The sequence below is a fragment of the Gallinula chloropus genome, assembly GCF_964237585.1.
Source record: "Gallinula chloropus genome assembly, chromosome: 6".
NCBI lineage: Eukaryota > Metazoa > Chordata > Aves > Gruiformes > Rallidae > Gallinula > Gallinula chloropus.
Genome location: NC_140091.1, coordinates 24,736,829 through 24,746,675, shown reverse-complemented (window position 1 = coordinate 24,746,675; position 9,847 = coordinate 24,736,829).

Below are 9,847 nucleotides of genomic sequence, written 5' to 3'. Positions count from 1 at the left end.
TTGTGTAGCCTAAGGACATCTTTGTAGTCTTCCTGAGTTGCCTGTCCCTTCTTCCAAAGGCCATAAACTCTCCTTTTTTCCACAGAGTTCCAGCCAAACCTCTCTGTTAAACCAGACTGTGGCTTGTCTTTCTGCACGGGGGAGGGCCTACTCCTGTGCCTTAAAGAATGCCTTCCTGGCCTCCTTTGCATTTCAGGACTGCCTCCAAAGGGACTATTGTCATCAGCTTTCTAAAGAGGCCTGTTTAGATCCACTGTAGATCTGACCCTGCTCCCTACTCCTCCAAGAATTGAAACTGCTGTTCTTACATGGTCACTATGGCTGTCAAATGGCCTATCACCCCAAGGTCCTGCTGGGATTGGTTACTCAGGAAGAAATCCAGCCTTGCAGGTCTGACACTGGCAGTATGTTGCACTCAGAAAATGTCTGTCAGACTCCATGTTGCACAGAGGATACCCAGAGGGTTTGAGCACTACAGTTCTGTGTGGCCCTGGGGAGGAGGCAGAGGACCTTTCAATGCCTCCAGAGGCTTGCTGGCATATTCTGAGTTTTCTTATTTCACTGAAAGTCAAAAATTCATGTCCCACCCCACATGAATATCGGCACTTGCAATGCTTCTGTTACCATTCCCAATTTTGATGTGTTGAGGAGGAGTGCCTCCAGAATTATTCCTGAAGGGACATGACCTGTGGGCTGCTGGGCATGCAGCAGCCACTGCCACCCCCATGGGGCATGTGCACCTACCAGCCATCTCCCTGGGACCTGGGGGGCTCCTGGGAACCTCGCCAGGACAGGGCCCTCCTACTGCGATGCAGGGCCCTCCTCCTAGAACATGGGCACCCGCAGGGCACCTCAGGGCCATGGATGCCCATTCTCTTCCACCCCAGCTGTCCTGCTTCTCCCAGAGCGCACGCTTCACTGTAAGGTCACATACAGCAGCCCAGCTGGCACCTCTGCCACTCATGCTGCTGCTCCCCCGGATCTCCTTGGTACAGAAGCAACACGAGCCAGTGGGCTCTCCCTGTGGGGCAGCACCTTTGGGAGGAATGAAAGGGGGAACCTCCCCAGAGCTGGAGGCCAAAGGCCCATTAGCTCCTGTGCCAGCTGGGCACACGAACACATTTGTCGGGGTCTTCATCAGGGGCAGCAGAAGCCTCTGGAGATTCCCTCATTCCAGGGGCCTCTGATGATCTGAGGCATGAACTGACGCATTGGTTGTGTGTAACCCCAAAGAGAATTCACTGTTACCTGGATGAAAAAGTGTCAGTTGGAATTGTTACCCGCCCTCTTCCCAGCACCTGCCCCTTTTCCTGCTGGGGTGCTTGCCCTCGCACCTGCCTTGGAGGTCCTAAGGCCTAAGGATCCCAGTGGGTCAAGGGCAGGCACTGGGCAGGGCCACCTTACAGGGACATGGGCAGCAACGTCCACACCCGCCAGCGGGACAGGGGCGCGCACCAGGCCCCTCGGTGGGATGTGGACACCCTCTGAGGATGTGAGTCCCTCTTCGGGGGCGTGGGCTCCCATGGAGCCCCTCACTGCCAGGGATGCCTGTCCTCTCCTGCCTCTCGTCTCACCCTGCACTGACAGTGGCACTCACTTGCTGCACTATGGTCCACATGGCCAACCTCCTGGACCCACGCTCTTCCTGAGTGGCACAGGGAACTCTAGAAGCCTCTCCTCATCATCTGCCACCTTCTTTGTGACCAATTAGAGACAAGCAAGGAATTCATGAACAGATAAGGAGAAGGGGGGTACTGGAACTTGTCAAAAAAGTCATGTTATTTCCACAGAGCACATAGTCCTTGAGTGTGTAATTTACTTAAAATATGGTGTTAGACCCAAACTTATGTTCCAATTGATATTTCTTCTTTATCAGTGAGGCAGAGTGGTTCAAGCGAGGCAGTTTATGGGAGGTCACTGCTATGGCACTTCAAGCCATCCTGTTAGCAAGTCTTCCTTAACCCTTTACAAGCACCTTAATGCAACATTTCAGCAATGTTGAGACATAAGTACACTGGTACAGGCATTCGTTGAGGGACACGGGACGTCACACCACCCCGTGGCTCAACATTGCCATCTTATAGATGGTACTCCGTGATAGATGAGGATAGAAATAAAGTAAGGAGGAAGGAAAAGTGTGTGCACAATAGCTCAATAGCTACAATCAAAACATTCAACCAATTAACAATTTTCAAATTGCATTTGCAATAGTCAGTAAGAACTGTTAACATTAGATAGACATTAATTAACAATTTGAATTTGTCCAATTGCAAAAATCCAAATCACATCATATTACTGTCCCTTGTAGTTCAGGGGCTGGAGGAAAACAAAACAATGATACTTTACATGAACATTTACAAGATGAATATTTGTGAAAAACCTCGCAACTGCGAGAGTAAAATCTTTAGGCTTACAATCAATACCCCATTGCTTATGTAATTGTAATATGACCTTCACAAGGGATTCCATCCTCCTTGTTGGTCCAGGAGCATCCTCCCCACCAGGCTGGTCCTGGTGCTCCGGTCGCCGTTCACCAGAGTCCAGGCGAGTTTCCTGGGTTTTGGCACCACTTGTTGCCTTTCGAGACGTGGCGACCTGGTTCAGGAACGGCACGGCGACCACCCCCAGGCTGCTCGGGCCATCAGCTCACAGACACCAATGTGGTGGATGGCAAATGGCGTTTATTAGTGAGTGGCACAGTGTTATATAGCCTAGATTTACGATGTCACTTCCGTCTGCATACATCATCGGCTAACCGTTACTGGTTACCTGAGGAGGGAGTCCTACCTTTCCATACAGCCTGACATCTTCCGACCGCCAGGCCTTAACTACTTACAGGCGTGGGCAGCCATGGGGCCTCTCACTGCCAGGGAGATGTGACTAATTTCTATTGCTCACCTATCGCAGGTGTCTCTTCATGTATCTCCAGAGCCAAAATCCAAGCCTTAGGGAGCAGATCCCTTTCATGATTTTGTAGGCCGTGACCGTCGGACAGGGCCAGTTCCTGTTCTTGTAGTCATAATACTCTCTGTAAGTATCGTACCGTACACTGGCCATGCTCTGTGTGACAAAGAGCTGTTGCTTCTGACTCTGTGGAACCACAGCTATCCTGACTCTATGGGGTCTGACCCATCTCTGGGGGGTGTCAAGGTCAATAATGTCCTTCGATTTGGCGATGGTCTTCTCAGCCACAACAGGTGGCTGCTTCCGGCTGTCTGGAACCACGTCCCTCCTCATCCAGCTCTGGGGGTTCACAAGGTCAATAATATTCTTCCATATGTTGGTCACAGTGTTGGTCACAGTGGGTGGTTGCTTATGACTGTCTGGAACCACGTCCCTCCTCATCCATCTGCGGTGGTTGAAAAAGTTGATAATATTCTTCCATATGGTGGCCATGGTGTTGGTCACAGTGGGTGGTTGCTTCTGGCTGTCCGGAACCACAGCCGTCATCATCCAGCTCTGGGGATTGAAAAAGTCGGTAATATTCTTCCATATGGTGGTGTTGGTCTCGGCCACAACGGTTGGTTTGTTCTGGCTGCCCGGAACCATGGCCATCCTCATCCAGTTATTGGGGTTGATAATCTTCTTCCATTTGGTGGCCATGTTCTTAGCCACAACAAGTGGATTCTTCCGGCCTTCATGAGCATCTTGTACCTTGCTTATTTTCCTGTCAGGGTGGATATTATTGTAAAGGGCTGGGGGGAAAAAAGGTATTGTGCAGAGAGCCATGGTGAGGAACAGAGAGTAGTTGAACCTCATCATGGTCTCCGAGTAAAACAATTGTGACAAGCCCTCTTGTGCTGTGGTCCTGAGCAGAGCTCACACAGTGACCTCCACGAGCGAGCAGCCACTTGTGTCTGTGCTTGCAAGGGTAGGCAGTGTGACAAGACCTGGGCTGATGTCATCAAAGGCCTGTGATGTCACAAGGCATTGGTTGCCTGCCTAGAAACCAATGAAGGCTGGGGCAGAGCTGGGGAGGCCCTGTGTATGTGGATTTTGAAGCCTGCTGCTCCCACCAATGTGCCTGCCAGAGGACGCTGAGCCCAGCAGAGGAGTGGGACTGTCCCCCACAGGATTTGGGCTGTGCCCTGAACTTCTCGGGGAGATTGAGCTGTGCCCAGAGCTCCATCCAAGCTGCGTCCAGCGCTGTGCCCAAGCTGGTCAGCAGTTGCACAATTCTGCTCAAAACCCTCTTGGGGGCAAAGTGGCAGCCCAGGTTAAGAGGAAAGGCCCACATTCACTCCTGGTTTTACAAAATTAAATCTGTTTAGAAGTGCAATGCCTATAGAATTATTCCTGAAGGGACATGGCATGCAGCAGCCACTGCCACCCCCCCTGGGGCATGGGCACCCACCAGCCGTCTCCCTGGGACATGGGAAGCTCCTGGGAACCCCGCAGGACAGGGGCATCCTACTGCGATACAGGGCCCTCCTCCTGGAACATGGCACCCACAGGGCACCTCAGGGCCATGGATGCCCATTCTCTCCCACCCCAGCTGTCCTGCTTCTCCCAGAGTGCACGCTTCACTGTAAGGTCACATACAGCAGCCCAGCTGGCACCTCTGACACGAGCTCCGGGAACAATGTGCTTTATTCATCTGAACAGTGTGAGAAGATTGAGAAAGCGGGCTGCCCCCAGCAGGAATTTTAAGTTTCCCTGTCTCCACAGCACAGTCTCGCTCTGGCTGTCACCTTTGGAGAGACGGGGATGAGCCCTGGCTGTTGGGATGCCAGTGGGCCCTCCCTGTGGGGCAGCACCTTTGGGAGGAACGAAGGGGGGAACCTCCACAGAGCTGGAGGCCAAAGGCGCATTAGCTCTTCTGCCAGCTGGGCCCAGGAACACATTTGTCAGGGTCTTCATCAGGGGCAGCAGAAGAGGCTGAAGCCTCTGGAGATTCCCTCATTCCAGGGGCCTCTGATGATCTGAGGCATGAACTGACGCATCGGTTGTCTGTAACCCCAAAGAGAATTCACTGTTACCTGGATGAAAAAGTGTCAGTTGGAATTGTTACCCGCCCTCTTCCCAGCACCTGCCCCTTTTCCTGCTGGGGTGCTTGCCCTCGCACCTGCCTTGGAGGTCCTAAGGCCTAAGGATCCCAGTGGGTCAAGGGCAGGCACTGGGCAGGGCCACCTTACAGGGACATGGGCAGCAAAGTCCACACCTGCCAGTGGGACAGGGGCGCGCACCAGGCCCCTCGGTGGGATGTGGACACCCTCTGAGGATGTGAGTCCCTCCTCGGGGGCGTGGGCACCCATGGGGCCCCTCACTGCCAGGGATGCCTGTCCTCTCCTGCCTCTCGTCTCACCCTGCACGGACAGTGGCACTTGCTGCGCTGTGGTCCACATGGCCAACCTCCTGGACACATGCTCTTCCTGAGTGGCACAGGGAACTCCAGACGCCTCTATTTTCTCATCGTCTGCCACCTTCTTGTAGTACTGGTGATGGAACTGTTTGAGGTAGAGGTGTTTGATATATTTTCACTGCCTGTGCAGCAGGGGGTACTAGTCTTCCACCCTGAACAAGTACAGGATGATACAAAGCTGAGAGGAGTGGCTGACACGCAGGAACACTGTGCTATCATTCAGCGAGACCTGGACAGGCTCTAGAGCTGGGCAGGGAGAAACTAGATGAGGTTTAATAAAAGCAAGTGTAGAGTCTTGCACCTGGGAAGGAATAACCACTTGTATCAGTACAGGCTGGGGGACGACCAGTTGGAGAGGGGCTCTGGGGAGAAGGACCCGGGTGTCCTGGTTGATGACAGGTTGGCCATGAGCCAGCAGTGTGCCCTGGTGGCTAAGAGGGCCAGTGGGATCCTGGGGTGCATCAAAAGGAGTGTGGCCAGCAGATCAAAGGAGGTGATCCTCCCCCTCTGCTCTGCCCTGGTCAGGCCCCACCTGGAGTGTTGTGTCCGGTTCTTGGCTCCCTGGTATAAAAAAGACAGGGATGTCCTGGAAAGAGTCCAGCAGAAGGCTACGAAGACGATTAAAGGCCTGGAGCATCTCCCCTACGAGGAAAAGCTGAGTGACCTGGGGCTGTTCAGCCTTGAAAAGAGAAGACCGAGAGGGGATCTTATTAATGTTTATAAATATCTCAAGTGTGGGACACAAGGGGGAATGGCCAGCCTCAGTGGTCTGTGGAGACAGGACAAGGGGTGATGGCCTCAAGTTAGAGCACAGGAAGTTCCACACCAATACGTGGAAGAACTTCCTGGTGAAGGTGACAGAGCCCTGGGACAGGCTGCCCAGCGGGGTTGTAGAGTCTCCTTCTCTGGAGATAGTCAAGCTCTGTCTGGATGCCTCCCTGTGCGCTATGTCCTAGGGAGCCTGCTTTGGCAGGGGGATTGGACCCCATGATTTCTGGAGCTCCCTACCAACCCCTACGATTCTGCGATTCTGTGATTCCAGCTGGCAGAGGGCCGTGTTTGGAGACAATGCCCTTTTGCCAGCAGTCTGTCTGCATGGAAGATGAGGCTGCCTGTCCCCTTCCCTGGCAATGACAGGGCCGAGGTCACAAAGAAGCAGGCGGGGGCTTGGGGCTCTGAGATGTGCCGTGGAATCATATTAGAATCATTTTGTTTGGAAAAGGCCTTTAAGATCATCAAGTCCAACTGCTCACCTAGCACTGCCAAGTCCAACCAATTTACCATGTCCCTAAACACCACATCTATGCATCTGTTAAACGCCTCCAGGGATTGTGACTCAACCATCCTGGGGCACCCTGTTCCAATGATTGACAATCCTCTCGGTGAAGAACTTTTTCCCAATGCCCTATCTAAACCTCCCCTGGTGCAACTTGAGGCCTTCTTGGCTGAGACTGTTGCAGTTCCCTGTTCCCCACAACCCAGCCCCTTGCTGTGTGACTGATCTCCATTGCTCACCTTTTGCAGGCGTGTCTTCGCATATCTCCAGAGGCGAAGTGCAAGACGAATGATGTGGAACAGTCCCAGGGTTTTGCAGGCAATGCAATACAGACATCTCACCTCCATGATGTAATCACAAGGCTGGTTCAGGTTATTAGACGGGTCAGTGGCCATGCTCTGTGTGGCAAGGGGCTGCTGCTTCTGGTTCTGCAGAACCACAGCTGTCCTGACCCTCTCCCATCTCTGGGGTTTCATGATGTCAATAATGTCCTTGCATTTGCTGTCATCAGTCTTGGCCATAGCAGGGGGTTGCTTCTGGTGGTCTGGAACCACAGCTACCCTCCTGATCTGGGTGTTAACAGGGTTGGTAATCTTCCATGTGGTGGCCACAGTCTTGGTCACAGCAGCTAGTTGCTTCTGGCTGTCCAGAACCACAGCCGTCATCATCCAGCTCTGGGGGTTAAAAAGGTCGATAATATTCTTCTCTTTGGTGGTGTCGGTCTCGGCCACAATGGTTGGTTTGTTTTGGCTGTCCGGAACCATGGCCATCCTCATCCAGCTACTGGGGTTGAAAATCTTCTTCCATTTGGTGGCCATGTTCTCAGCCACAACAGGTGGATTCTTCGGGCCTTCATGAGCATCTTGTACCTTGCTTATTTTCCTGTCAGGGTGGATATTATTGTAAAGGGCTGGGGGGAAAAAAGGTATTGTGCAGAGAGCCATGGTGAGGAACAGAGAGTAGCTGAACCTCATCATGGTCTCCGAGTAAAACAATTGTGACAAGCTCTCTTGCGCTATGGTCCTGAGCAGAGCTCACACAGTGACCTCCACGAGTGAGCAGTCACTTGTGTCTGTGCTTGCAAGGGTAGGCAGTGTGACAAGACCTGGGCTGATGTCACAAGGCATTGGTTGCCTGCCTAGAAACCAATGAAGGCTGGGGCGGAGCTGGGGAGGCCCTGTGTATGTGGATTTTGAAGCCTGCTGCTCCCACCTATGTGCCTGCCAGAGGACGCTGAGCCCAGCGGAAGAGTGGGACTGTCCCCCACAGGATTTGGGCTGTGCCCTGAACTTCTCAGGGAGATTGAGCTGTGCCCAGAGCTCCATCCAAGCTGCGTCCAGCGCTGTGCCCAAGCTGGTCAGCAGTTGCACAATTCTGCTCAAAACCCTCTTGGGGGCAAAGTGGCAGCCCAGGTTAAGAGGAAAGGCCCAAATTCACTCCTGGTTTTACAAAATTAAATCTGTTGAGAAGTGCAATGCCTATAGAATTATTCCTGAAGGGACATGGCGTGCAGCAGCCACTGCCACCCCCCTGGGGCACTTTATTCATCTGAACTGTGCGAGAAGATTGAGGAAGCGGGCTGCAGCCGGCAGGAGTTTTGTTGAGTTTCTCCCATGTCTCCGCCATACAGTCTCACTCTGGCTGTCGCCTTTTGGTGCCTGACGCTCACTGCCAGGGATGCCTGTCCTCTCCTGCATCTCGTCTCACCCCGCACGGACAGTGGCACTCACTGGCAGCACTGCGGTTCACGTGGCCAACCTGCTGGGCACACGCTCTCCCTGAGTGACACAGGGAACTCCTGGAGCCCCTCCTTATCTTTTTATTGCAGTTTTGTGAGGTCGTGCTGCTCAGACGGTTTTTAAGCAGCAATTACAGTTTTCTGCCAACCTGAACTATAAAAAACAAGCAATTCAAGGCCATAGTCGTGGCCTGAGAGATAGTCATAGCGCCTCTGAGAATCACATATAGGAGTAAACAATCCGGAAGTAGCTGCATTTTGCCACCGGAGAAGGGAGTGAAATCATGACTAGAGTGAAGTCTGCTTCAAGAAGGGAGCTGCGGGGGAGGTTAGAGGTGTTTTAAGATCTGGAAGAGGAAGACAGCTCATGAAGAAGTAACCGAGAACCCCATTTTTTCCCAGTCTCTGCCCCCCTGTACTGCGAGCAGGGGCAAGAGGGGAGCAAGATCATAACTAAAGGGAAGTCTGCTTAGAATGGAGGGGTGGGGGGAAGGTGCTACCAAGAACTCCCATTTTCCCCAGTCCCTGCCTCCGCTGGGCTGCAAACTGAAGGGAAGAAAGGAACAAAATTCTGACTAGAGTCTGCTAAGAAGGGGTTGGCGGGGGAAAATGTTTTAAGATCTGTTTGCATTTGTTTTAAAATCTGGTCACGCTTGACTCCAGTTTTTCATCTTTCTTTGTAGTGTAGTGTAATAAATTAGGTAGTTTCTCTCTTCACTCCGTGTTGAGTCTGTTTTGCCCACGTTGTTGATGACAGAGTGATCTCTCCCTGTCCTTATTTTGTCTCCTGAGCCTCTTAATATATATTTTTCCCCCTGTCCAACTAAGGGGAGTAATAGACTGATTTTGGTGGGCGTCTGGCCTCCAGCCAGGGCTAAACCACCACACTTTTTTGTTCTGCCACCTTCCTGTAGTACTGATGCTGGAACTATTTCAGGTAGAGGCGTTTGATATATTTCCACTGCCTGTTCAGCAGGGTGACTTCCTGCTGCAGCTGGCAAAGTTTGTTGTATTTGGAGATGATGCTGTTTTGCCAGCAGTCTGTCTGCATGGAAGATGAGGCTGCCTGTCCCCTTCCCTGGCAATGACAGGGCCGAGGTCACAAAGAAGCAGGCAGGGACTTGGGGCTCTGAGATGTGCCGTGGAATCATATTAGAATCATTTTGTTTGGAAAAGGCCTTTAAGATCATCAAGTCCAACTGCTCACCTAGCACTGCCAAGTCCAACCAATTTACCATGTCCCTGTGATACAGGGGCTTTCTAACAAAATGCTTGTAAAGGGGGACTTATGCCTGTTAAGGGGGGCTTACTAACAGGATTATTTGAAGTGCCGTAGTGGTTATATCAGAAGATGACCTTGCACAACTCTGACTTACTTGAACAACTCCTAGTTAGTTTTGAGCGATTAAATGTTCTTGAGAGAACCATCTGGAACAATCACAACTATGCATGTGCCAGGGGAAGGAGGTGA